General features: G+C 41.8%; 1 long non-coding RNA gene across 1 annotated transcript; it reads right to left on the bottom strand.

The window, feature by feature from the left end:
* Nucleotides 1-784: 784 nt before the first annotated feature.
* LOC139362189 (uncharacterized) lies at nucleotides 785-10,984 on the bottom strand. Its single transcript, XR_011620573.1, has 3 exons — nucleotides 10,827-10,984; nucleotides 10,213-10,736; nucleotides 785-1,913 (listed from the first exon to the last, which is right to left on the bottom strand). It is a non-coding gene; the product is annotated as an uncharacterized lncRNA (long non-coding RNA).
* Nucleotides 10,985-26,486: the final 15,502 nt, after the last annotated feature.

The raw sequence follows: 26,486 nt of genomic DNA on the forward strand, positions 1-26,486 counted from the left end.
CCGTAAGAAATAAATTCAAACTTTCTAGTGTTAATTAGCAAAATGAAAGTTTTTTTCTTACTCATATAAAGGAACAATGCAAGGATGCCTTCTCAGTCAGTAGCTTCCATAATGATTCTGCAGGGCAGAGTGTTTCCTTCTTCTAAATCAACTGTTTTCTAGGGCTGCAGAGTCCTCTGAAGTAAATGGTATAAGAGAGAATGAAGAAGCCTTACCTCCTTCTTAAAAACCCTGCCGGGTGCAGTGGCTCATGTCTGTAATCCCAGCACTTTGGGGGGCCAAGGCAGGCAGGTCACTTGAGGCCAGGAGTTTGAGACCAGCCTGGCCAACATGGTAAAACCGTATCTCTTCTAAAATACAAAAATTAGCCAGGCGTGGTGATGCATGCCTCTAATCCCAGCTGCTCAGGAGACTGAAGCATGAGAATTGCTCAAATCTGGGAGGTAAAGTTTGCAGTGAGCAGAGATCACACCACTGCACTCCAACCTGGGCAACAGAGTGAGACTCTGTATCCAAACAAACAGCTGGGCGTGGTAGCTCACACCTGTAATCGCAGCACTTTGGGAGGCCAAGGCGGGCGGATCATGAGGTCAGGAGATCAAGACCATCCTGGCTAACATGGTGAAACCCCATCTCTACTAAAACTACAAAAAATTAGCCGGGTGTAGTGGCATGCACCTGTAGTCCCAGCTGCTTGAGAGGCTGGGGCAGGAGAATCGCTTGAACCAGGGAGGTAGAAGTTGCAGTGAGCTGAGATCGTGCCACTGTACTCCAGCCTGGGCGACAGAGTGAGACTCCGTCTCAAAAACAAAAACAAAACAAGAAACAAAAAAAAAACAAACAAAAAAAACCATCAGCAAAGCCCAAATGTCCATTGATGGACTAGTGATAAATGAAATGTGGTCTATCCATACAATGGAACAAGATGTAGCTTGAAAAAGGAAGGAAATTCTGACACTTGCTGACATGGGTGAACCTTGAAGACATGCTAAGTGAAAGAAACCAGACACAAAAGGACAAATACAGTATGATTCCATTTACATCAAGTACCTGAGATAGTCACATTTATGGAGACAGAAAATAGAAGAATAGTTAACAGGGCCTGTGGGGAGCAGGGAATGGGAAACTTTTTTTTTTTTAATTATACTTTAAGTTCTTGGATACATGTGCAGAACGTGCAGGTTTGTTACATAGGTATACACATGCCATGGTGGTTTGCTGCACCCATCAACCTGTCATCTACATTAGGTATTTCTCCTAATGCTATCCCTTCCCTAATCCCCCAGCCCCTGACAGGCCCCAGTGTGTGATGTTCCCCTCCCTGTGTCCAAGTGTTCTCATTGTTCCACTCCCACTTATGAGTAAAAACACGCGGTGTTTGGTTTTCTGTTCCTGTGTTAGTTTGCTGAGAATGATGGTTTCCAACTTCATCCATGTCCCTGCAAAGGACATGAAACTTTTAAAATGAGTACTGAGTTCCAGTTGGGATGATGACAGAGTTCTGGAGACAGTGGTGATGCTTGCACAACAATGTGCCCGCCTCGGCCTCCCAAAGTGCTGAGATTACAGGCATGAGCCACTGCACCTGGTCAAAAGATGTACCTTCTGACAAAAAATTCAAAAAATTAGCCATGGCCCGTGTGTGGTGGCTTATGCCTGTAATCTTAGCATTTTGGGAGGCTGAGGCGGGTGGATCACTTGAGGTCAGGAATTTGAGACCAGCCTGGGCAACATGGGGGAACTCTGTCTCCACTAAAAGTACAAAAATTAGCCAGCCATGGTGACGCGTACCTGTAATCCCAGCTACTCGGGAGGCTGAGGCAGGAGAATCACTTGAACCCAGGAGGCGGAGGTCACAGTGAACTGAGATCACGCCACTGAACTCTAGTCTGGGTGACATAGCAAGACTCCACCTAAAAAAAAAAAATAAATGAATGTACTTAATGTTCCTGAACTGAACTGTAAAGTTAAAAATGGTTAAAAGGGTACATTTTATGTTATGTATATTTTACCGAAAATTTTTTTTAAAACCCCCAACCCAGAACTAGTGGAGAGGATCTGGGAATAAACTACCTTTGGGCAGCAGATTCTCAGTAGTAACTCCACACTGCACAGCATGAGGTTTTGGGGGACATCTAGCCTTTCTACCACAGCCAGAAATGGTTAACAGGAAGGCACTGAGTGGGGAACCTCATGCACCCCTATCCAAATAAAATATATCATGATCAATATTTGCTTTCAACGTTAATAGCCTATTCTTACCTGTTTGAATAAGTTATTTATATAGCTAATATTTACTGAGCCCTTAAAATGCCCCAGTCAGTGCTATAAATGTCCTGCATATATTATTTAACCATATGAGGTAGATACTCTTACTGTCCCTACTTTAAGATAAAAGACCTGAGGCACACAGAAATTCTATAACTAGGCCAAGACTAAATGATATAGCCAGGATTAGACAGACCCATAGTCTAATTCTAGAGTCCATATGCTTAACCACAATGCCATATTGCCTTCTGGGAAGCTGTAGTGCATGGTGACTAATTCGTGATATATTTGGCTAAGACCGTGGCTCCGCTGTTTTTAATACAAGCTTACACAAAAGAAAAGTTTTAGTTTTCTGTCATTTAGTGTAAGCTATTAGGTGGCCCCAGAGAAGAGGCCAGCATTGCTCTGTAGGATCTTTTAGGGACCCAAACCCTTTCTACCTTGTTGCTCCACCTTTCTGTAGGGTGTGCCCCTTGTCCACCAGCACACCCCTTTTTCTAGTCCAAAGGAAGTGGGAAAGAGGAAGTGGAGAGCAAGCAGCTTTCTTCTAAGCACAGGTGACCCTTGAACAACAAGGATTTGAACTGCATGTGTCCACTTAGACTATGGATTTTCTTCTGCCTCTACCACCCTGAGACAGCAAGACTGACCCTTACTCTTCCTCCTCCTCAACCTATTCAACATGAAGATGACTAGGATGAAGACCTTTACAATGATTCACTTGAAAAACAGCAAATGTATTTTCTCTTTCTTATTTTATTTATTTATTTATTTATTTATTTATTTATTTATTTATTTATTTTGAGACAGAGTCTCGCTCTGTCGCCCAGGCTGGAGTGCAGTGGCGTGATTTTGGCTCACTGCAAGCTCCGCCTCCCGGGTTCACACCATTCTCCTGCCTCAGCCTCCCGAGTAGCTGGGACTACAGGCGCCCGCCACCACACCCAGCTAATTTTTTGTATTTTTAGTAGAGATGGGGTTTCACCGTGTTAGCCAGGATGGTCTCAATCTCCCGACTTCGTGATCCACCCACCTTGGCCTCCCAAAGTGCTGGAATTACAGGTGTAAGCCACTGCGCCTGGCCCTCTTATTTTCTTAATAACATTTTCTTTTTCCTAGCTTACTTCATTGTAAGAATACAGTGTATAATAATATAATATACAAAATATGTGTTAATTGTTCATGTTATTAGTAAGGCTTCAGTCAACAGTAGGCTATTAGTAGTTAAGTTTGGAGAGAGTCAAAAGCTATATTTAGATTTTAAACTGTGCAGGAGGCTAGCACCGTAAACCCTCTTGTTCAAGCGTCCACTGTACACAAGCTGGAATTTGCACACATTTCCACACCAGCCTTAACTTAGTCACAAGGTCACACCTAGCTGTGACAAGACCTGGGAACATAGTGTCTAGCTAGGAAACCATGTATATATTTGCAATTCTGGGGAGACTTGATATTAGCAACCTGCTATGCATGGGCATCACAGAAAGATCACATGTCTAATTGTCAGACCACATGTAGTAGGAGGAAACCAAAGATGGATAGTTATTAAAAAGAATGTGTAGAAAAACCAACTTGGAAAATGTCTAGGTCATTTAGAGAATAAGGGGAAAAATAGCCTGTAGAAGTGGGTAAGCACAGCTTGGTAGTGGGATGAGTCCTGATTTTGAATTCCAAAATACTCAGGTTCTAAATTTGGCTCTGCCCTTACTAGTGTGTGAGCTTGAGCAATTAACTTCTCTCAACTTCAGTTTCCTCATCTATAAAACAAAATTGACAGCAATACTTACTTTCAGAATGATTTTGGCAAATAATAAGATGAAGCATATGATGTCTAAAAAATATGTCAAGTTTCACATTTCCAAAACCAAACTCTCAATATGCTTTCCCAAACCTGTTTTTTTCATAGCTTCTCTATCACAGTAGGTGGCAACTCCATCTTTCTGACTTCTCCGACTAAAATCCTTGGAGTAATCATTGACTGTCACTCTTCATCTTCATATCTAAACCATCAGCAAATCCTCTCCACTATTCTTGCAAACTATGACCAGAATTCAACCACTTCCCACTATTTGTCCTGCTACTTCCCTGATCCAAATCATTTTGCTCTGCCTGGAAGGTTGCAATAGCCTGAGTGTTCTCCTGCTTCTTCCTGAGCTTCCTGCAGTATCCCTCACAAGGCAGTATCATCTTTTTAAGTATAAAACTTACTGGCCGGGCATAGTGGCTTATGCCTGTAATACTGAAATACTGGCACATTGAGAGGCTGAGGCAGGTGGATCACTTGAGCCCAGGACTTTGAGACCAGTCTGGGCAACAGAGTAAGAAGCCTCATCTCTACAAAAAATAAACAAAATTAGCCAGGTGTGGTGGTGTGCACCTGTGGTCCTACCTACTCTGGAGGCTGAGGTGGGAGGATTGCTTGAGCCTGGGAGGTAGAGGCTGCAGTGAGCCGAGATCGCACCACCGAAGTCAAGCCTACGTGACAGAGCAAGACCCTGTCTCAAAATACAAACAAATGAAAAGACTTATAATGCTTAGGACCCTTCTCTTTTGTCCCCCTTAGAGTAAAGCCCTTCACAATCTGATCCCTTGTTAACTCTCTGACATCTCTTATTAGTCTCACCCTTGTTTAATTCCCGCAGAACCTAGAGATCACAGGTTTTAGAGAAGCGGCCTGTGAAATAAGGCTGGGATGCACGTATCATTATAATTCTCTAGCCAAGTGAGACCGAATCCACACCAGGAAAAGAAGAAAAAAGAAGTCTGAAGCATTTCAGTGTCTGAAAGGATTCTTTTGAAAGGACATAAAGGTGTATAGGGAGTAGCTGGGATTACAGATGTGCCACCACGCCCAGCTGATTTTTATATTTTTAGTAGAGACGGGGTTTCACCATGTTAGCCAGGCTGGTCTCGAACTCCTGACCTCAAGTGATCCGCCCGCCTTGGCGTCCTAAAGTGCTGGGATTACAGGCGTGAGCCACCGCACCCAGCCTGTTTACTTATTTTGTGGTTCTCTCCTTTCCATGAGAATGTAAGCTCCAAGAGAACAAGCATCCTCCTATTTACCACTGTATCCACAGCACCTGACACAGTGCCTGCCTGCCATTTGATACATATTTCTTGAGTAGATGGATCAAGATAGTTGTGTGGTATAAGCCTCTAGGATGTGAATGATAAAATGCTATTCTATTAGTAACGCTAATAACTATAGTAGCACTAATCACTGTAACAGGTAACTCCCTAGATCCCGGTGGTTATAGAATAGCATTTTATCACTCACATGAAGTCTGAAACCTTCAACATGGCCATTCAGGGAATTAAGCTACTTCCCTATGTCCTCTGGATTCAGGTAGCAGAAGGAAAAAAGGAATGGAGGATCACACATGGAGACTTTTGTGCTAAGCTTAGAAGTATATAACTTCCTCTTGCACTCTTGGGAACTCAGGCACTTCTGATTTTTGTGTACCTAGGAAGATAAGTGTTCTATTCACTATTGTGCCAACTAATCTCCCCAAAATTTAGTGACTTAGAACAATCATTATAATTTGTCTGTCACAGTTTCTGTAGGCCAGGAATTTGGAGAGGGCTCAGCTGAGCTTTTCCGGGTCATGGTCTCTCATGGATTTGCACAATGACAGCAGTTGCATGGGTCTGGAGCCTGTGGGGACTACAGCATCTGAGGGCTGCTGGACGGCTCTCCTCACGTAGACTTAGGGAAATGTGTTCCCTCCCAGAGGCTACTTAGAGCTTCCTCACAATATAGCACCTCAGGGCAGTCTACTGCTCACAGAGTGACTTAGGAGTCCCGCAAATGTTTCATCAGACAAGATGAAAGTTGTGTCACCTTTTTTTTACCTACCCTGGGAAGTCACGAAGCATCATTTCTGCTGTATTCTACTGGCTGAAACTGTCCCCAAAGCCTGCTCACTTTCAAAGGAAGGAGACAGAGCTCCCATCTCTTGATAGATGGAAGCTAAAGCTATATTAGAAGAAGATTATGCAGGATGGGTAATGCTCTGGTCTTCTCTGGAAAATACAATCTTCCACAAGGAGGAAAGAGATTAGTGATTAACTAGCTAGTTGCCACACAGAAAGTGCAATAAGTATTTGATAATGCGTTTTTTGACCTCACAGAAATGTGGCAAGATTAACAGTATGTTTGCAAATTAGTGAAGGTCTCCTTGCTTTAATTCAGTCCTACAATATTAAATTGAGTTCTATAGCATCCCAGCCTTCCACTACGATGATACAGAGGAATACCAAAACCAAAACAAACTAAAAAAGTAACTTCCTCGTAGGAAATTACATTCTGTAGAACACTTACCAGCTTACTCCTGAATTTAGCAGATTTGCTATTAGTTTGATTATATGATAATTTATATCAAGAGGTATTTTACAAAGCTATTAAGAATTGTGGGAAATTTTGTCCATCAGTTCAAAGAAAAATAAGCAAGTGGGGAAAAATGAGGCAATTATTACCTTTAAGAGAAACAGAAGCTGTACAATAAACTAGAATTATAATGCATTATCTGGCTCAGCTATAAGCAAAATTTACATAATCATAACAATGAAAACAGTGAATATGGATTTAACCCAAATTGAAATAGAATTACACTGGAGGGAAGAAAAACAGGCAGCGACCTGTGGAAGGAAGGTAAAATCCTCACTTGTCATACTGGACGTGGTGGCAGGCACGTGAACGCCCCCTCTCAGACCTCCAACTGCAGGGAGCAAAATTGACCAACGGGTCCAGTTGCTGTACTCTGAAATACACTGCATTCATGCTGCCCATGGGCTGCTTTCAGCCAATTACTGACAGTGAAACGGATGCTAAGTAAGGCCCATTCCTGGGGGATGGGGATCCCTCCATGGGTGACTATGGTTCGAGGACTTTCTAATGGCCTTGCTGACCTTTCCTTAGATGGCACTGTAGTCTAAGGTGATTCCCCATACCTTTTCTCCTGTCCCCTCTCTCCTGCACCGGGTAAGACCCACATGGCAGTCTGGGAACTCTCACAGCCTTCCCCCAGTTCCATCTCCATGATCTCTACAGGCATTTCTCCTGATACATTTCCCATCTTTGTGTCTGCCTTTTGGAGGATCTGGACTAACATAGAAGTCAATTCATAACGTGTAAAATTGATGAATCAAAAGATGGCTGTATACATGCTTTTTTCCTTGAAATATTCATGGAAATATCCAAAGACATGGCTAAGAGAGGTGAAACGGTGGAGGGCACATATATTTTAAAGTCTTTAGCACTATTGACTTTTAAATATATATGCACATATTAACTATTTTAAAATAAATTGTTTAAAAAGTGAGAGACCACTGCCTTAGACATTGGCCACTTTGGGTTATTAAGGGAAATCAAGTTTTATCTAAACTTTGGATCATCTGTATTCTAGCAGACAATCAGTCTACACAATGGCTCCTTTCTCTTTCTTTTTGAGAAACAGCTGATTCATCAAACTCCTTGCAGACAGCTCCTCCCAGAGGGAGCAAAATGATCTGCCATCTAAGCACCCACTCGGATGAAAGCATTACTGACAAGGCCTTTGAGTTGTTGTTTCTATGTTTAATATACATAGGATAATAATTTTTAGAGACGTTGTTTTTTCTCTCCTCTTGTTTTCACTTCAGATAGACAAGCCCCTAGTACTACTTTGTCTTGGGAGATTTTTGCAAACACTGCCATCACAAGTGGTTTAAATTCTCAAAAATTTCACAAGAACTTTTAAACAAAATCTAGGAGGGTACCTTTTCATACTTATAACAAATGTTTTATATGCCAGGACAGTTTACTGAGACATTACATTTTAATATCTTAAAATGAAAATAATACCAATCACCTAGTTCATGATAATTGAAGAATATTTTCTATGCTGTGTTTCTTTATGAAACGGCAACCTAATCCTAAATCCTTTGAATTTTTCATTTAAAATGTAGTGGGCAATTCTTGTAAATTGATATATTAAACATAAACTTACCACCATTCCTTTCATAACTCCTCTAAAATATTAATGAAGGAAACTTTAAAAGGTATAAAGTCATAGGATTGAAAAAAAGGCCATAGCAGAGTGATTGCAGAAGAGCAAGACAGAAAGAGAGAAGCTGATAGCTTACTTGATATATAGATACAGCTTAAGAAGAGGTTTACCCTCCTATCAAGACTTATGAATGGGCTGGGTGCCATGACTCATGCCTGTAATCCCAGCACTTTGGGAGGCCAAGGTGGGAGGATCGAGGCCAGGAGTTTGAGATCAGCCTGGGCAACATAAAGAGACCTCATCTCTACAAAAATTAAAAATTGAACAATATTAGCCGGGTGTGATGGAACATACCTGTAGTCCCAGCTACTTGGAATGGTGAGGCAGGAGGATTGCTTGAACCCAGGAGTTAAAGGTTGCAGTGAGCTATGATCATGCCACTGCCCTCCAGCTTTGGCAACAGAGAGAGACTCTGTCTCAAAAAAAAAAAAGAAAAGAAAAAAAGAGTTATGAATGAATAAAGAATCAGCATATCAAAAAGAATAAGCTTTTAAAAAGACCATTAACTCGGGAAAAAAATGTACTGAAAAGAAAATATAGTATGATATATGGCTCACTTGTAAATTATGCATATGTAGCCATAAAATGTAAACTGTGAGTGTTTATTTAAGTAAAAAAAAAATCCTGTAGCTATACTGGGAGGATAGAGGGTAGAAGATGGCAAATTTGGAGTGGAGCCTTTGGAAGTGCAAGATGGTCCAATTACAGGAAGCAATGTGGAATACATAACATTCAAAAAAATAAGAAATAGTATGAACATGTTGTTAGACATTTGGAAATAAATACCTGAAGATCTAGTTGAAGCAAGTAAATGTTTATTTTGAGAAGAATGAAAAAAGTCTGTATATGTGCTTTTTTCCTTGAAATATTCATGGAAATATCCAAAGACATGGCTAAGAGAGGTGAAATGGTGGAGGGCACATATATTTTAAAGTCTTTAGCACTCCTTGACTTGGGGATGGGGATGAATGTGGCAGGGGATACTGGTTTTCATTAAAAGCCTTGTTAAACATTTATGACTTTTTAATCTGAGTTCATGTATTTCTCTGATAAAAGTTGAAACTATAAAAAGATAGATGGTTAGAAATTGATACTACTTAGGGCACTTCTCAAATAGAAAATATAAAGATACAAAAAGAATTGCTCACCACATCTGTTTTATTCAACAAAGACAAAGGAAGAGGAGGGGCAGGAGGGAGGGGGAGAAGGGGACTATTCTCATTAGTGGGGGCACCCTTCTCAATCTGCATCTGAAGCAGGAAGAAAGAAAGAAGTCATCCATGAAAATAAGTACTAGTCCATGACCCTGGAACAAAAAGAAATCAGGAAGGGCCTAAAGCGATTTAGGCAATGAGTCTACAGTCAATCATTAAATAGGCCGAAAGTTCTGATCTGCCCCCTGTTCACCATTTCTAATTTTCTTGAAAGTCATGTTTGGAAGGGCACTCTTGAGTCCTGTGGCAGTGGGATCCTAGTCATATTAGTTTTCCTTCCTAGGAAGTATTAAAAAATTCAGTGTCAAAGGAAGTAAAAGGAAACAATGTTAAATATTTGTGAAGTATTGAAAACAGAGAGTGTGTGTATATGTGTGCAAGCACTAAACAGAATGTCTTTGATGTGGTAATTTTTATGATATTATTATATAAACCTTGGGCAAATGTGAAGTCCCATCTGGGATAGATTTAATACCAGACCAGGAAAACTGCTCAGTAAATTCCCTAAGCATTTGGAAGAAAAAAAGTATTCCTTAAATCCCTTCATTTAAATCTTCACAAAATTAGTAAAACACAATGATTCTCCAAGAAAGAGAAATAATGGGATAAACAAAAGAACAGAACCTCCTTTGCTGCCCTCAAAGATTAACGACACAATAAAGATGAAAAAAATTTATTACCTTATATTCCATTCTTGGCTGGGTACTCCGTTAATGGTTTGTTCTCTTTTCACTTACTAAAATCATGCTTAATAATGTGTATCGAATGGAAATTTTCTTTCAAAGGACATGCAGTGTCCTCTACTGGAACATATGAGACCTTCAGGGCTTCTGACTGCCTTTGTAGCAAAGAAGGAAAAATAGCAACAATGATTAAATAGACCTTCTCCTTCTTCTCCTTCCTCCTCTTCTTCCTTTTCCTCTTCCTTCTCCTTTTCCCTTTCTTCCTCTTCCTTCTTTTCTTTCTTTCTTTTTTTTTTTTCTGAGAGACAGGGTCTTGCCATGTTGTCCAGCCTGGTCTTGAACTCCTGGCCTCAAGCAATCCTCCAGCTCCAGCCTCCCAAAGTGCTGAGATTACAGGAGGCACCTGGCCTCCTCTTTCTTTTCAATCTCCTTAAACAAAGGAGAAGTAGGTAAGCAGGAATAAGAAGGAGAAGGGAGATGGAGAGGAAAGAAGCCTGGGAGTATGTCAGCTTTGGTTTACACTGCAATAAAGAAAAGGCAGTTAATTACTAGAGCTGAGATTCTTCATCAAATTAGTCTTAAAGAAAGGAGATGCAAATAGAAAGCATTACCAATTCAGCATTATTTGGGTCAAGGATAAAGTATTCCTCTGTCTCAGGAGGCTGTAAAAATTATTCTAGTTTGTGCTATTTGAAGCTGTTTGGCAAAATCAACTAAAAATGAAAGAGTACAAAAGTAAAGATGAAATCTTACTTCTGCCCCAGATATGGCACTTAGTAGTTCCTGCTGTAGCAGGACCTTTCGTAATCTGTTTTTCTAGTGTAACAAAGTGGGATAATTGAGTTAGCCAGAATTCCCTTCAGGGAGAGTGCTGTATTTTACAGAGGAAATGCCTTGCCAAACGTGTATGTGTTAGAAGCTGAGAAATTGATAGGGTGTGAATGTAGGTAGACAGGAGGGTGGATTTTCTGGTAGTTTCAGAGGAGGGAGAGAGAGGGAGAGAGGAATAAAAGGGAATGGGATGGTGGAAGTAAGACAATGAAAGCCTTACAACGTGACGCCTCTCCGAGACTGCCAGCACCATTCTTCATGAAGATCTATGGGAAAAAAATTACAAAAGGTTTGGACTCAGTGAGTAGAAAATGATGAACATACAGATTTCATCCCCAGAGATCATCTGAAAGGAAGGAGAAAGGTGAAGGCAGAGAGAAGCACGAGGAATCAGGAGGCCATCGGACAAAGCCTTCACATGATTTTAGAGGTTGGTTGGTTGGTTTGTTTTTGAGACAGAGTCTTGCTCTGTTCGCAGGGTGGAGTGCAGTGGCTCGATCTCAGCTCACTACAACCTCCGCCTCCCAGGTTCAAGTAATTCTCCTGCCTCAGCTACCCTAGTAGCTGGGATTACAGGCACACACTGCCACACCCGGCTAATTTTTGTATTTTTAGTAGTTTCACCATGTTGGCCAGGCTAGTCTCCAACTCATGACCTCAGGTGATCCACCCACCTTGGCCTCCCAAAGTGCTGGGATTACAGGCCTGAGCCACTGCACCCGGCTGGTTTCAGGATTTTGAGCCAAGTTCGGTCAATTATTTGAGGAACCTGGTGCACAAATGACATATAGGTAACAAATATTTTGTTTGGTGATTTTGTTTCTAAACTTATCTAGGTTGCTTTGAACTAAGGTGGAAAAGTTTTGTAAGTAAATTCGATCTTACTGGATCTCAGATGGAACTATCATTCTAGAATAAGGTAGGCCCCTTGCTCTATTAATGTAATGCTATTTAATTATTGTTGCTATTTTTCCTCCTCTGCTACAAAAGCAGTCTGACTCCTGGTGAAGGAAGGGGAATAGACTAGCACAGCATGATCTGTGAGGGCCTATGGAATTCAACATTAATGTCACAGGGAAATTAGGGAAACTATTGAGACAGTGATTATAGACCTGGGAATGGAGAGATGGGGTTAAGGGAGACACAATTTAAGAGAGTACATTTCCTACAGAGAGCCACTCGTACTCAGTGTTAGATGGTGAAGATGCTTCCCAGAATGCAAAAATTCAAGAAACTCCTGATCATCCAGCAAGCTGGACATCAATCTTCAGCCCAGCCCTTATCCTGCTTTACCTATCTAAAAATGGTTCTGTAATGACTAAATGGCCTCTGTGGGGCTGTTGATCATGCAGATATAGGGAACCGTCGTGTAGGCTGAATACCCCCAGTAACTAGAGACACATTTGAAAAGAGTGGGGATGAGAGAAGAGGATTTGCAGTGGTGAGTAGAACATATCACTGACATAGAGAAAGGATGGCAATTAATATAAATCGTGCAGGGTCTGGTGCTGGGAATTGGCATGGCCTCAAAGGCACCAATGTATTTGTCTTGGTAGCAAAATGCTTACCAGAGCTCAAAAGTAAATTGCCACAACTCATATGCCGGTATTTTGGCTGTGCCCAAATGGGAATTTGAAAAGATCTCCACATTTGTGTAAATATTCAAAGGACTTTTTGCCATCAGAAAAGCAACAAGGTAGCAAGGAACACAATTTGGAAAATAAGACCAGCTGGAGGATGTTGCTCTCATAGCAATTTAAGAAAAAAGATTACTGTTAAAAGACAAGTTCAAGGGCCTCTCCCTACCCATCACTCTTCCCTTACAGTGAAAACTGTATCATTTTAGACTTCAAAGCAAAGGCAGGAATCAATTTCTCCCCCAGGTACACCCTGGACCCTAATGACTAATTCTCCATCCATGACTTAATGTCTTTCTGACCAATAAATGTGTTAAATTCTACATAGTGTTCTGGTCCACAAGGCATTTGCATAAGAAATCCCTCATCTTCCGAAATTTGGTTCTTAACTCTATATATATTTGGCAAACTGTGGTCTCTGTGAGAGGTGACAATGTGCTAGCAGCTCTCACTCTCAGCACCTCATCGGCCTCCGGCCTCGGAGTCCATTCTGGCAGTGCCTGAGGAGCCCTTCAGCCCACCACGGCACCATGGGAGCCCGTCTCTGGGCAGGCTAAGGCCGGAACCGCCTCCCCCTGCTTGCGGGGAGGTGTGGAGCGCAGCGCTCCCAGGCCAGGGTGAGTTCCCTCCGGTGCTGCAGGCTTCGCGGGCCACACACCCCAGCGGCCAGCCCGCGCTGCAGGCCCAGGGCAGTGAGGGGCTTAGCACCCAGGCCAGCAGCTGCGGAGGTTGTGTTGGGTCCCCCAGCAGTGCTGGCCTGCCCGCTCCGCACTCAAATTCTTGCAGCGCCTTAGCTGCCTCCCTGCGGGGCAGGGCTCATGACCTGCAACTCGCCATGTCTGAGCTCCCCTTCCAGGACCTGCAACTCGCCATGTCTGAGCTCCCCTCCCGCGGCTCCCGCACAGCCTGAGCCTCCCCAAGGGGCGCTGCACTCTGCTCCGTGGCGCCTGGTCCCGTGGCGCCCCGTCCCATCCACAGACCAAGGCCTGAGGAGTGCAGGTACCGCTGGGGACTGGCGGGCAGATCCACCTGCAGCCCCGGTGCAGGATCCACTGGGTGAAGCCAGCTGAGCTCCTGAACTGGATGGGGACTTGGAGAACTTTTATATCTAGCCAGAGGAGTGTATGTGCACCAATCAGCACTCTATGTCTAGCTCAGAGTTTGTAAATACACCAATCAGCACTCTGTGTCTAGCTCAGGGTTTGTGAATACACCAATTGATACTCTGTATCTAGCTAACCTAGTGGAGACTTGGAGAACTAGCACTCTGTGACTCTGTGTCTAGCTCAAGGATTGTAAATGCACCAATCAGCACTCTGTGTCTAGCTCAGGGTTTGTAAATACACCAATCAGTACTCTGTATCTAGCTAAAGGTGTGTAAATATACCAATTGGTACTCTGTATCTAGCTAACTCTGTATCTAGCTAACTAGCACTCTGCCCTCTGTGACTGTGTCTAGCTCAAGGATTGTAAATGCACCAATCAGCACTCTGTCAAAATAGACCAATCAGCTCTCTGTAAAACGGACCAATCAGCAGGATGTGGGTGGGGCCAGATAAGGGAATAAAAGCAGGCTGCAGGCACCAGCCAGAGGCAACCTGGGCGGTCATGTGCGAAACCTGTGGGGTTTTTATTCTTTTGCTCTTTGCAATAAATCTTGCTGCCGCTCACTCTTTGGGTTCACGCTGCCTTTATGAGCTGTAACACTCACCACGAAGGTCTGCAGCTACACTCCTGAAGCCAGCAAGACCATGAACCCACCAGGAAGAACCAACGACTCCAGACGCGCTGCCTTTAAGAGCTGTAACACTCACCACGAAGGTCGGCAGCTTCACTCCTGACAGCGAGACCACGAACTCACCAGAAGGAAGAAGCTCCAGACGCATCTGAACGTCTGAAGGAACAAACTCCGGACATACCATCTTTAAGAACTGTAACACTCACCGTGAGGGTCCATAGCTTCATTCTCGAAGTCAGTGAGACCAAGAACCCACCAATTCCGGACACATCTGCTTCTAGTCTCTACTCTGGCCCTTGGTCCTGGAGCCAAGACATTGCTTACTTTGCAGAGCTCTCTTCCAGAAGCAGCTCCTGTTGCCTTAGGTGGGGACTCCATACTCTTGAGCCTAGACCCAAGATGCATGGAGAGAACATCCAGATGTTTATCCAAATATGTATGGCCTTAGAAGCCCAAATAGCAATATTAAATAAACTTAAGCAATATGCAAGTCATAACAGGTCTTTCTCCAAAGTTCCATCACCTGAAAGGATAAAAATCCAAGAAGTATACCTCAAACAAGAATACAGGGCACTGAATATCCTAGAATAGTCCCAATATGTGCCTGGCAAGTATAATTATTTGAATCCTAGCCTCTTCTATTTTTTTTCTATTTTTGAAATAGTTTCAGGATCATTTTCAAAGGGTCCCTGCTATGTGCTGGTCAGATAGAAGGGGGAAAATGGAAGCTGCCTTCATAAGCAAATTACAAAATGGCTATACTTCGATCATCTAAAAAAGCAGTGCTCTGAAAATTTCCTGACTTGCCTGACAGTTTTAAGTTTTATTATGTAGAGGACGTGACCGGGGAAATTGCTACTGTGTGGTAAACTCTGACCAATGAGGAGGAATTTGTTGGTGAAGTAAAAATGACAAGCATCTTGGGGGAAAGCTACATACCAGAATTAGATGTGTTCAGTATGAAGAAGGACTTGTGCGACACACGATTGCTGACTGCTGTCTCCAAGTATCTGAAGAGCATCCATGTGGAAGAGAGTTTCCAATTGTTTTATTTATGCCTAAGTAAAACTAGGTCTGATGAATTTAAACTGCAGGGTGATAGATTTCAGTTATCCTAAAGAAATCAGTTTCAAAAATCATCAGTACTATTAAAAGCTTTGACAACTATAAGACAAACTTTCAGCATAAGTAAGGAAAGTAGTTACAATGAACAGGATGAAGATGTCCCAGGGGAAATTACAATTGCAAAAATCTTCACAGTAAAGCAACTCTCAGAGATGTTTCACAAGATTGGAAGTACAAAAGAGAAAATGTTGTAAGCTGATCAAAGCTTAGAAGAGTATGAGAACTAGCCAAGGCATCGAAAAGATGCTCCCTTGGCCAGGTGCAGTGGCTCACTCCTGTAATTCTAACAGTACCAAGAGGCAGAGGCAGGATGATTGCTTGAATCCAGGAGTTCAAGACCAGCATGGGCAATAAAGTAAGACCTTGTTCCTACAAAAAAAAAATGTTTTTTAATTAGCTGGGCATGGTAGCACACGTGTAGTTCCAGCTGCTTGGAAGGTTGAGGCAGGAGGATTTCTTGAGCCCAGGAGTTCAAGGCTGCAGTGAGCTATGATCGAGCCACTGCACATCAACCTGGGTGACAGAGCTAGATATTGTCTCTAAAAAAAAAAAGAAAAAGTTTCTCTCTCCATATCATAAATTGTGTAATGAGAAGAAGGCAAATACTATTTAAACTACTTGTGATAAGTTGATTTTATAATTAAAGCATTTTAATTCTCAAGATATCTAATGTTTCAAATAACAGTGTACTAAATAAATACTAATTTTACTATTTTTAAATTTCCTATACATTCATAACTAAAAATAAGACAGTCTTGTGGGTTTTTTTTTTAAGACAGGGTCTCTCTGTGTTGCTCAGGCTGGATTGCAGTGGCACCATCACAGCTCACTGCAGCCTCGACCTCCTAGGCTCAAGGTGGTCCTCCCACCTCAGCCTCCTAAGTAGCTGGAACTACACACAGGCATGTGCCTCCATACCTGGCTAATTTTTCATTTTTGTAGAGATGAGCTCTCACTATGTTGCCCAGGCTGGTCTCAAACTCCTGGGCTCAAGCAATCTTCCCGCCTCAGCTCCCAAAGTACTGGGATTATAAGTGTGAACCACTGTTACTGAAACACCAGGGGTTTGGTCTAAGTCCTGCTGCTCACTGCACAGAAAGCCAAGCACTGAGACAACAAGTATTGCCAAGAAAGAAGGCTTTAATCAGGTGCTGCAGTTTAGGAGATGGGAGCTCAATCTCAAATCCATCTCCCTCACTAAAACTAGGGGTTTACATAGCAGGGAAGAAATGTAACAACGTGTAACGAAACAAGACCTAGGGAGAGGCAAGGAGGCATCTGGTAAGGTGATCTGGTGAGTTTCAGTTCTCTGATACCTTTGTTGAGCAGCCTGAAGGTTGTTTCCTGAGGAAGGAATTCAGATACAACAAATACAACTTTGAAGCTTTAACAGCAGAAGGGTCAATCAACTGTCTATGGAACTACTGGGCTGGTTTCACCACCATGCTCAGCTTGTTTTTAATGTTTTGACAGAAGATTACAGAACAGTTGTAATTTTTCTCTTTATTAAGATTGCTTTTCATAGTTTCAGCCTGCACTGTTATTATTATTATTTGAGATGGCATTTTGCTCTGTTGTCCAGGCTGGAGTGCAGTGACTCTATCTCGGCTCACTGCAACCTCCACCTCCCAGGTTCAATTCTCTTGCCTCAGCATCCTGAGTAGCTGGGGCTACTGGCATGCACCACCATGCTCAGCTAATTTTTTTGCATTTTTAGTAGAGATGGAGTTTCACCATGTTGGTCAGGCTGGCCTGGAACTCCTGATCTCAAATGATCCACCCACCTTGGCTTCCCAAAGTGCTGGGATTATAGGTGTGAGCCACCGTACCTGGCCACATAGCTATTTCTATGGTCCCATATAATGCACAAAGTAATGACTGCCTGTTTGAGAAATTCCTTGTCAGTCAATGAGATTATTTATTACAGTTACTAGATTTGAAATTATTATGAGTATAGTAACTGTAATTAGAAAACAAAGAAAAGAATTAAATGTTAGAAAAACAAATTGTTTTAAACAGTAAAAGTATTTTTTAATTAGAGCTAATTGCATGTTTTGTTTTGTTTCGTTTTAAAGGATTAAACTGCTTCGGCATCTAGTAAACTGCTCCCAGAAGGAAAACTAGAGACATGCCTTTCCCTAAATACTACTTCAGAGCCAATAATAATGGTGCATATTGAACAAGTGGATCTTCATCAAGAATGAAAGCTGTCTGCTTCAAAGTAAAATCTGTCACAACCTCATCTAAAATGAAAAGTTTCCAATTTTAAAAGCATACCAGTATATTTGAAGGTGGGGCTCACTACCAGTCTTGGAACCAACGTATTTTCTTTGTATCGGTCCCTCTGGTCACCTGAACCGAAGAAATAAAAAAACACACAAAAACAAAGATTAATTCTTCTGTTACTTTCCTATGCCCTTATGTTCCAGTTGGAAATGCTGGTAAAGGCATTAGGGCTGAACGCCAGATTATGTGTCTGATAAACCAAGTTAACATACAAAAAAAAAGCCTTGTAAAGATAAATCACTAAATCTTAACTCCCCCACCCTTGCCTGCAACTAAATGGATCAAAATAAAGATCCACTTGAAGAAAAATAACAAGCAGTACAAGAAACAGTGAAAATGCAAAATTGGACCTCGTATGAATATATGTCACAGATATTTCTTCTGAGACTCACTTCATACTAAGTTACCCTAAAAATGTAAATATGGACTTGTTTTAAGGTATTGTAATCAAAAAACTGTTATAGTTAGTTATTGAACGAATAACGTATATAGTTTTTACTATCTGCCAGGCACTGTTCTAAACATTTTATAAATATCAGCTCAAGTGATCCTCGGGCCTGACCCTCCTGAGTTTCTGGGATTACAAAAACTCTGGGATGGGCCACTAAGCCCAGCTTCCTTCTCTATTTATTACATTTATTTAGAAAACCTAGGTTAGACCAGGTGCAGTGCCTCACGCCTGTAATCCCAGCACTTTGGGAGGCCAAGGCAGGCAGATCACCTGAGGTCGGGAGTTCGAGACCAATCTGACCAACATGGAGAAACCCTGTCTCTACTAAAGATATATAATCAGCTGGGCGTGGTGGCGCATGCCTGTAATCCCAGCTACTTGGTGGCTGAGGCAGAAGAATCACTAGAACACATGAGGCAGAGGTTGCAGTGAGTCAAGGTCGCACCATTGTGTGTCCGGAATTGGTCGGTTCTTGGTCTCACTGACTTCAAGAATGAAGCTGCAGAGCCTCTTGTTGAGTGTTACAGTTCTTAAAGATGGTGTATCTGGAGTTTGTTCCTTCTGATGTTTGAACATGTTCAGAGTTTTTTCCTTCTGGTGGTTCATGGTCTCGCTGGCTTCAGAAGTGAAGCTGCACACCTTCACAGTGAGTGTTACAGCTCATAAAGGCAGTGCAGACCCAAAGAATCAGCAGCAATAAGACTTATTACAAACAGCTAAAGAACACAGCCTCCACAGCCTTGAAGAGGACCTGAGCAGGTTGCCACTGCTGACGCCTGCAGCCAGCTTTTATTCCCTTATCTGGCCCCACCCACATCCTGATGATTGGTCTATTTTACAGAGAGCTGATTGGTCCGTTTTGACAGGGTGCTGATTGCTGTGTTTTCAATCCCTGAGCTAGACGCAGAGTGCTGATGGGTGCATTTACAATCCTCTAGCTAGACACAGAGTGCTGACTGGTGCATTTACAATCCTCTAGCTAGACATAAAAGTTCTCCAAGTACCCACCTGACTCAGGAGCCCAGCTGGCTTTGCCTAGGGGATCCTGCCCCAGGGCCAGGGGCAAAGCTGCCAGCCAGTCCCAAGCTGCACGCCTGCACTTCTCAGCCCTTGGGCAGTCCATGGGACCCAGGCGCGGAGAAGCAGGGGGGAGTGAGTCAGGGAGGCTCCGGCCGTGAGGGATCCCACTGTGGGGGGTTCAGGCATGGCGGGCTGCAGGTCCCAAGCCCTGCCCCATGGGGAGGTGACTGAGGCCTGGCAGAATTTGAGCGTGGTGTGGGTGGGCCGGCAATGCCGGGGAACTCAGCGCCCCCTCCGCAGCTGCTGGCCCAGGTGCTAAGCTCCTCACTGCCTGGGTCCCGAGGCTCCGGCCAGCCTCACCGACCCCGAGCCCGCTCCCACCCAGAACCCACGCTGACCCGCGAGCATGGCAGGTGGACCCGGTTCCCACCCTCCACATCTCCCAGTAAGCAGAGGGAGCGGGCTCTGGCTTCGGCCAGCCCAGAGAGGGGCTCCCACAGTGCAGTGGCTGGCTGAAGGGCTCCTCGAGCATGGCCAGAGTGGACGCCAAGGCGGAGGAGGTGCTGAGAGCTAGCAAGGGCCACCAGCACATTGTCACCTCTCAATTGCACTCCAGCCTGGGCAACAAGAGTGAAACTCGGTCCCCCACTGCCCTCAAAAAAAAAAAAGAAAAAAGAAAACGGAGGTTAAAAGAGATTAAGTAACTTGTTAAAAGTGTCACAGCCAGGAAGGTATGGAGCCTGGACTCAAGGCCGGGTTGATTTGATTCCAAAGATAATTCTTTTGTCCAGTGTTCTATACCGTTCTATATAATTTTCCAAGATGAGTTATTTCCTTACAAGGATATTCAAAGGAAGAGTGGGAAATAGCAGAAGCCACATGCTGTCTTATAGAGAAAATTCTTGCTCTGGAAGATGATAAGCCACATGGACACCTCATGACTAACCTTTCATCATCAACAAGTCATTCATGGGTGCCTACCTAGAATAAATAGTACATAATAAAAATTTAAATGGAAGTTTAAAAATCAAACTATAATGCAAACATCCCTTCTAAGGTATCATCACTAATGTTTTGTAGCTACTGCAGACCATTTCTGAGAAAAAAGCATTCAGACACTTAACGAATACTTTATGCTAGTCTTTTTCAAAATGCTTATGCTGCTGCTTTTTCCAAAATAATTACGTTTTAGATCCTAAAACATGTCAACAGTCCCAGTCGTACTTTCCAATACCACACATTTCTCATTATTTCTGTTTTCATCTACCATTTCTCATTATCAGTGAATGAAGAGAACACTTCATTTCAAAAACTATACCATGTACTCTTTCAAGCATCATTTCCTTCGAAAAAGATATTTAAAAATAAAGCAAAAAGAGGCAGTGTATATAAAAATTAATTTTAGATACAATGACTGATGCTTTTTCAAGACAGATTAACTCTCAGAATGTGAACATCATTGTACATATTCATTTATAAATTGTCTATTTTATAATAAATGACTTAAATAATGACTCTTCATATACATATTTTCCTTTTCCTAAAGAATGCTTGGCCAGGTGCAGTGACTCACGCCTGTGATCCCAGCACTTTTAGAGGCCAAGGCAGGCGGATCACTTGAGGTCAGGAGTTTGAGACCAGTTTGGCCAACATGGTGAAACCCCATCTCTACTAAAACTAGAAAAATTAGCTGGACATGATGGTGGGCACCTGTAATCGCAGCTACCTGGGAGACTGAGGCAAGGAGAATCACTTGAACTCAGGAGGCGGAGGCTGCAGTGAGCCAAGATCATGCCACTGCACTCCAGCCTGGGCAATAGAGTGAGACTCTGTCAAAAGAAAGAAAGGCAGGAGGGAGGAAGGGGGGGCGGGGGGAGAGAGAGAGAGAGAGAGAGAAAGAGAGAGAGAGAGAAGAGAAAAGAAAGAAAAGAAGAAAAGAGAATGCTTGAGGCATAGGTTTTATTTTTTTTTAGAATCCCAGTGGTTCCCAAACAACTCATATGGTCTCACGGTGGAGGGAGGAAGATAGGATTGCCTATTTTATCTTATTCTCTCCTCAGCAGTTATAAAGTGTTCAAAAAATGGAGTAGTAACTTTGAAAAGTAAAAGTTCCATTCATTTTGGGACAGCTGGTTTGGTTATGATCTTTTTACATGAACTTTACTTGTTCCATTGATAATTTATCAAAACATATGGAGCCACAGCATGCCTATAGCCCCAGCTACTCAGGAGACTGAGGCAGGAGGATTGTTTCAGTCTAGGAGTTGGAAGCTACAGTGACCTATGATTGCACCTGTGACTAGCCACTACACTCCAGCATGGGCAACATAGCAAGACCCTGTCTCAAAAAAAAAGCAAAACATACATATATGTAAGAAACCTGTTTGAAAATGAGATGTTTTACTATATTGCTAAATTAACCATAAGGCTAAGTTAAGTTACCATAAGGCTTAGTTGGTTTTGTGTTGCCATTACAGAATACCACAGATTGGGTAAGTTTATAAAAAACAGAGATCTATTTCTTACAGTTCTGGAGTCCGGGATGTCCAAAATTGAGGGGCTGCATCTGGTGAGGGCCTTCTTGCTGCATCATCCCATGGTGGAAGGCAGAAGGGCCAGGGAAAGAGAGAGAGACAGACAGAGGGTGAGGGGGGAGGGAGATTAACTCATTATTTTATCAAGAACCTACTCCCATGATAACATGGGACTAACTCACTCCTGTGATAACAGCATTAATCCTCTTAAAGATCTTCTCTTTCAACACTGTTGCATTGGAAACTAAGTTTCCAACACATGAACTTTGGGGGACACATTCAAACCATAGCAGCATCTATTCACTAATTCGTCACTCTTTAATTCTAACATTTTCCTCAGTAAGAACTCTTTTGCATTTTCCAACCCCATCCCACCACACCACCGACTCCAAGCCCTAGAGTATTAAAATTTTTGAATACTTAACAAAATTTATTTTTAAGTTATAGACAATTTCCTTAATGTTATAAGTGCTGGACAGAGGGATACAAGAGCTGCCTGTGTAGTTTTCTCCTCAAAGCCATGGGTCAAGCCTGCACTGGGAGTAGGGAATTTGAGAATGAACCATTAAACTGGACTAGACTGAGATTTATTAAATAAGATAGTTATGGTGAGGATTAGATGGGGTAACATATGGAATGTCTTTTCCCTCAACAGTGATGAGAAGACAAGTAGTTAACTCATAGACAATAGGAAAATCTCCCTCAACATTCAATTATACAAATAAATCCTTTCCCAATGCATTTCTTCCAGTCTTCTCTTCACCAGGACAAAATGTCTAAAACAAGAATCTTTTATTTGCATAATCTAAAGGTTGAACAAAACGTTGAAGAGTTTTTTTAAAAATCACTAAAAGTACCTACAGTGTGGTATCTTCTCTCTCCGGGCTCATTAACTACAGTTAAATGCCTGTCTACATGCAAAAAATAGGACAGTGGCCCACTTTCAAGGTAGTACCAAAGAGAAATTGCATTTTGCTCTCCTCGTCATAACCACCATCTGTCTTTATACATTACTCCCTAAAGATCCAGAATTACTGAGAGTCACAGCTAATGCTAGATTCGAGTGTTTAATGAGTGAAAAAAAAAATGAAACAAAAACAAAAACAAAAGAGCCATCACAAACTGCAAATTAAGGGATCAGCAAAACCCCTGCTGCTTTAAAAATCCCATTCAACCTTGCCAATACACTAATTAATATAATAAAAAACACAAAGATCTTGCTTAAAATTAAACGAGCAGACTGCCCACGGCTTGCTGCCCACTCTCTGAGCAAGCATCTGCTTAGAATGTAACCAATTGTCTCCTTGGGAGGTTAAAAGAAGGGAGGGAAAATTACTTTGGCAGAGAGTCCAACAGTTAACTATGCCCCTTTTGAAAACAGAATTCTTATCCTGTTTTTAATGCCAAGCACATACAATGTCAAGTAAATTGGTCTTAATACAAAACATGACAGAACTGCAGCAAATGGATTAAAGTGCTACTATGTACATTAACAAAAATAACAGAAAATATATATATATACACAAATGAATCTCATAGTGTTAAACCAGTTTTTGAAAATTCTTTCCGACTTGCACTACCCTCTTGTACCAAGCACAGGGCTTGCCACATATTGGGTACTCAATAAATATGTTTAATAACTCTAGTAAAAAACCACACACCCATTGATGTTCCATAGGCATTGTTCCTAGGCAATGAACAATGTTAGAGATTCAATATTAGTTCCTGATGCCTAAACTCAGAGGCCAAACATCTTGTTTAGCTTAATTCAATCAATACTTATTTATTATACCCATCACTGCTCCAGGCATAATAAACAAAACAGAAATGGAAATTGCCATGAGCAGCTTACATTTTGGTCTCCAAGAGAAAACAAAATGCAGATACAAAAAAGTTCAATAAAAACACAAAGAAATAAAAACTGAATGACTAATAATAGTAAACTTTGATATTTGTTACTGTTTCTTGATAAATAGTAAAACATGCCAGTTTTTAAGCATCTTCTTTGTGTCAGACACTATAGTTGGTGATTTGTGTATATTATTTCATTTAGTTCTCAAAGTTTTCCTTCAAATTAGGTTTTGCTATCCCTAGTTTTAAAGAAAAGAAAACAGGGCAGGGCACGGTGGCTCATGCCTGTAATCCCAGCACTTTGGGAGGCTGAGGCGGGCAGATCACGAGGTCAGGAGATTGAGACCATCCTGACTAACATGGTGAAACCCTGTCTCTACAGAAAATACAAAAAATTAGCCGGGAGCCTGTAGTCCCAGCTACTTGAGAAGCTGAGGCAGGAGAATGGCATGAACCCGGGAAGCGGAGCTTGCAGTGAGCCCAGATCACACCACTGCACTCCAACCTGGGTGACAAAGCGAGACTCCATCTCAAAAAGAAAAGAAAAGAAAAGAGATACTCTCAGGCGTTTGAGATGAGACTGGCAAACATGGCGAAACCCTGTCTTTACTAAAAATACAAAAATTAGCTGGGCATTATGGCAGGCACCTGTAATCCCAGCTACTCGGGAGACTGAGGCAGGAGAATCACTTGAACCCAAGTGGTAGAGGTTGCAGTGAACCGAGATCGTGCCATTGCACTCCAGCCTGGGTGATGAGAGCAAGACTCCATCTCAAAAAAAAAAAAATAAAATAAAATAAAAACATACTCGGGGAGGTTGTCCAAGGTGATGCCATTAGTAAAGGACAGAGTTAGTATCACAGATATCTGACTTCAAAGATTATGGTCTAAGATGCCAGCCTGTCTACTGTTTTTAAAACTGATAATGTATGTTTGTGCCCCTTCTCAGAACTACAGAGAAGTTTAGGAGTTACAGCTTAAATAATGAAATTGAAAATACTAGGACATTTTGAGAATTGTATAAGAAGAAAAATGATCTAAGAACTTGCAACCTAAACTATTTGTTACCAAAACACCAGAGGTTCAGCTTAGGTCCTGCTGCTCGCTGCACAGAAAACCAATCACTGAGATGACAAGTATTGCCAAGGAGGAGGAAGGCTTTAATCGGGTGCTGCGGCTGAGAAGATGGGATCTCAGTCTCAAATCCATTTCCTTAACTGACTAAAACTAGGGGAAGAAATGTATAGCAGGGAAGAAATGTAACAATGTGTAAAAAATAAGAAGTAGGGAGGGGCAAGGAGGCATCTGGTGTGGTGATCTGGTGAGTGCCCATCTTTGATACTTTCTCGAGAGGCCTGAAGATCCTTTCTTGAGGAAGGAACTCAGATCAAACAAGTAAAAGATTCAAGCTTTAAGATCAGAAGGGTCAATTTCTATGTTTATCAAAAAGAACAGTCTATAGGACTATTGGATTGATTTCATATTCAGGAAAATTTACACTCTTTATTTACTGCACATGCATAGAAAATGAAAGATTACTTTAGGAAGGTAGAAAATTTTTATTAAAGAGATGAGATTTGAGCCTTGCTTAGAGGAATCTAAAATTAAGTAAGATTCAACCCCTGTACTCAAGGAGCTAATGGTCTAAAAAGAGAGAAAGACCTAAATCAGTGGATATTTATACAGGATAAAGCCATTTAGAATTTAACTAAATTTCTTTTACACTACCAAAACGTGTTCTATACTTCTGTAATGAGACATAGTTGGCCCTGGCAAGGTTTTTAATGATAGCTATGACTCATATTGAACACATCCTTTATTTTACTATGAAGTAAAAACTAGGGTTTTCAAAACTCAAATGACCGGTGACACTATATCTTTATGAACATCTTTTCAAAACCAAACACATAATTTGTAATTCTGTTATTCATCATTTTTAATAACAAAGATAAAATATAACTGTTAAAAAATTCTGTAATTAAAAAATGTATGAAGCATAAAGGGACAGCCCCTCCTTTAATTCTATCACCTTGAATCCTGCCACTCGTTTATTTGTTATTCCACAGATATTTGTTGAATGCCTATTATGTGTCAGGCAATGTCCTTCCTAGATTCTTGGATAGTCCATGAACAAAAGAGGCAAATATCCTTGTTCTTACAGAGTTTATATTCTACCAGGAGAAAGGAAGGCAACAAATAATAAGTATATAAGTTACGTAGTACACTAGAAGGTGCTAAGTACTTTGGAAAGCCAAGTAAAACAGGGAAGAGGGCCTGGCAGTGCAAGATGAATGGGTGCAATAGTAAACAGGGAATCCTGGGTGAGCCCCATTGAGAAGAGACATTGCCCATGCAAATCCAAATATATACTCATATACTCTTGCCCCCACTACAATCCACCTACATCATATAGAAAATGAAAATTAGGGTAGAAAAAAAAGATTATATTTTTGCTTTCCTAATGGCTTTCTATTGCACTTAAAACAAAATCCCTTACAATGGCCTATAAAGCCCAATAGGATCTGGCCCTTGGATACATATGTCTGATCCCCTTTCCAACTTCTCTCCCACTCTGTCATTGTCAAAGTCAAATAAAATATAGAGATAGATCTCTCTATTAAATGCTTTCTTTGGAAATCACAGAATTGCCATTCTGGGCATAAACTCATGCTGGTGTTGTCTTTGGTATGTTGGAAGAAGCAAGAGAAGGTTGGGAATTTTATTAGAAAGAGAAATGATATGTATTGTTTTGAAAGAAATCTCATTGGCACTAGAGAAACTTTTGGGAGCTGGCAAGC

The sequence above is a fragment of the Macaca nemestrina genome, chromosome 3 (genome assembly GCF_043159975.1).
Source record: "Macaca nemestrina isolate mMacNem1 chromosome 3, mMacNem.hap1, whole genome shotgun sequence".
Taxonomy (NCBI): Eukaryota; Metazoa; Chordata; class Mammalia; order Primates; family Cercopithecidae; genus Macaca; species Macaca nemestrina.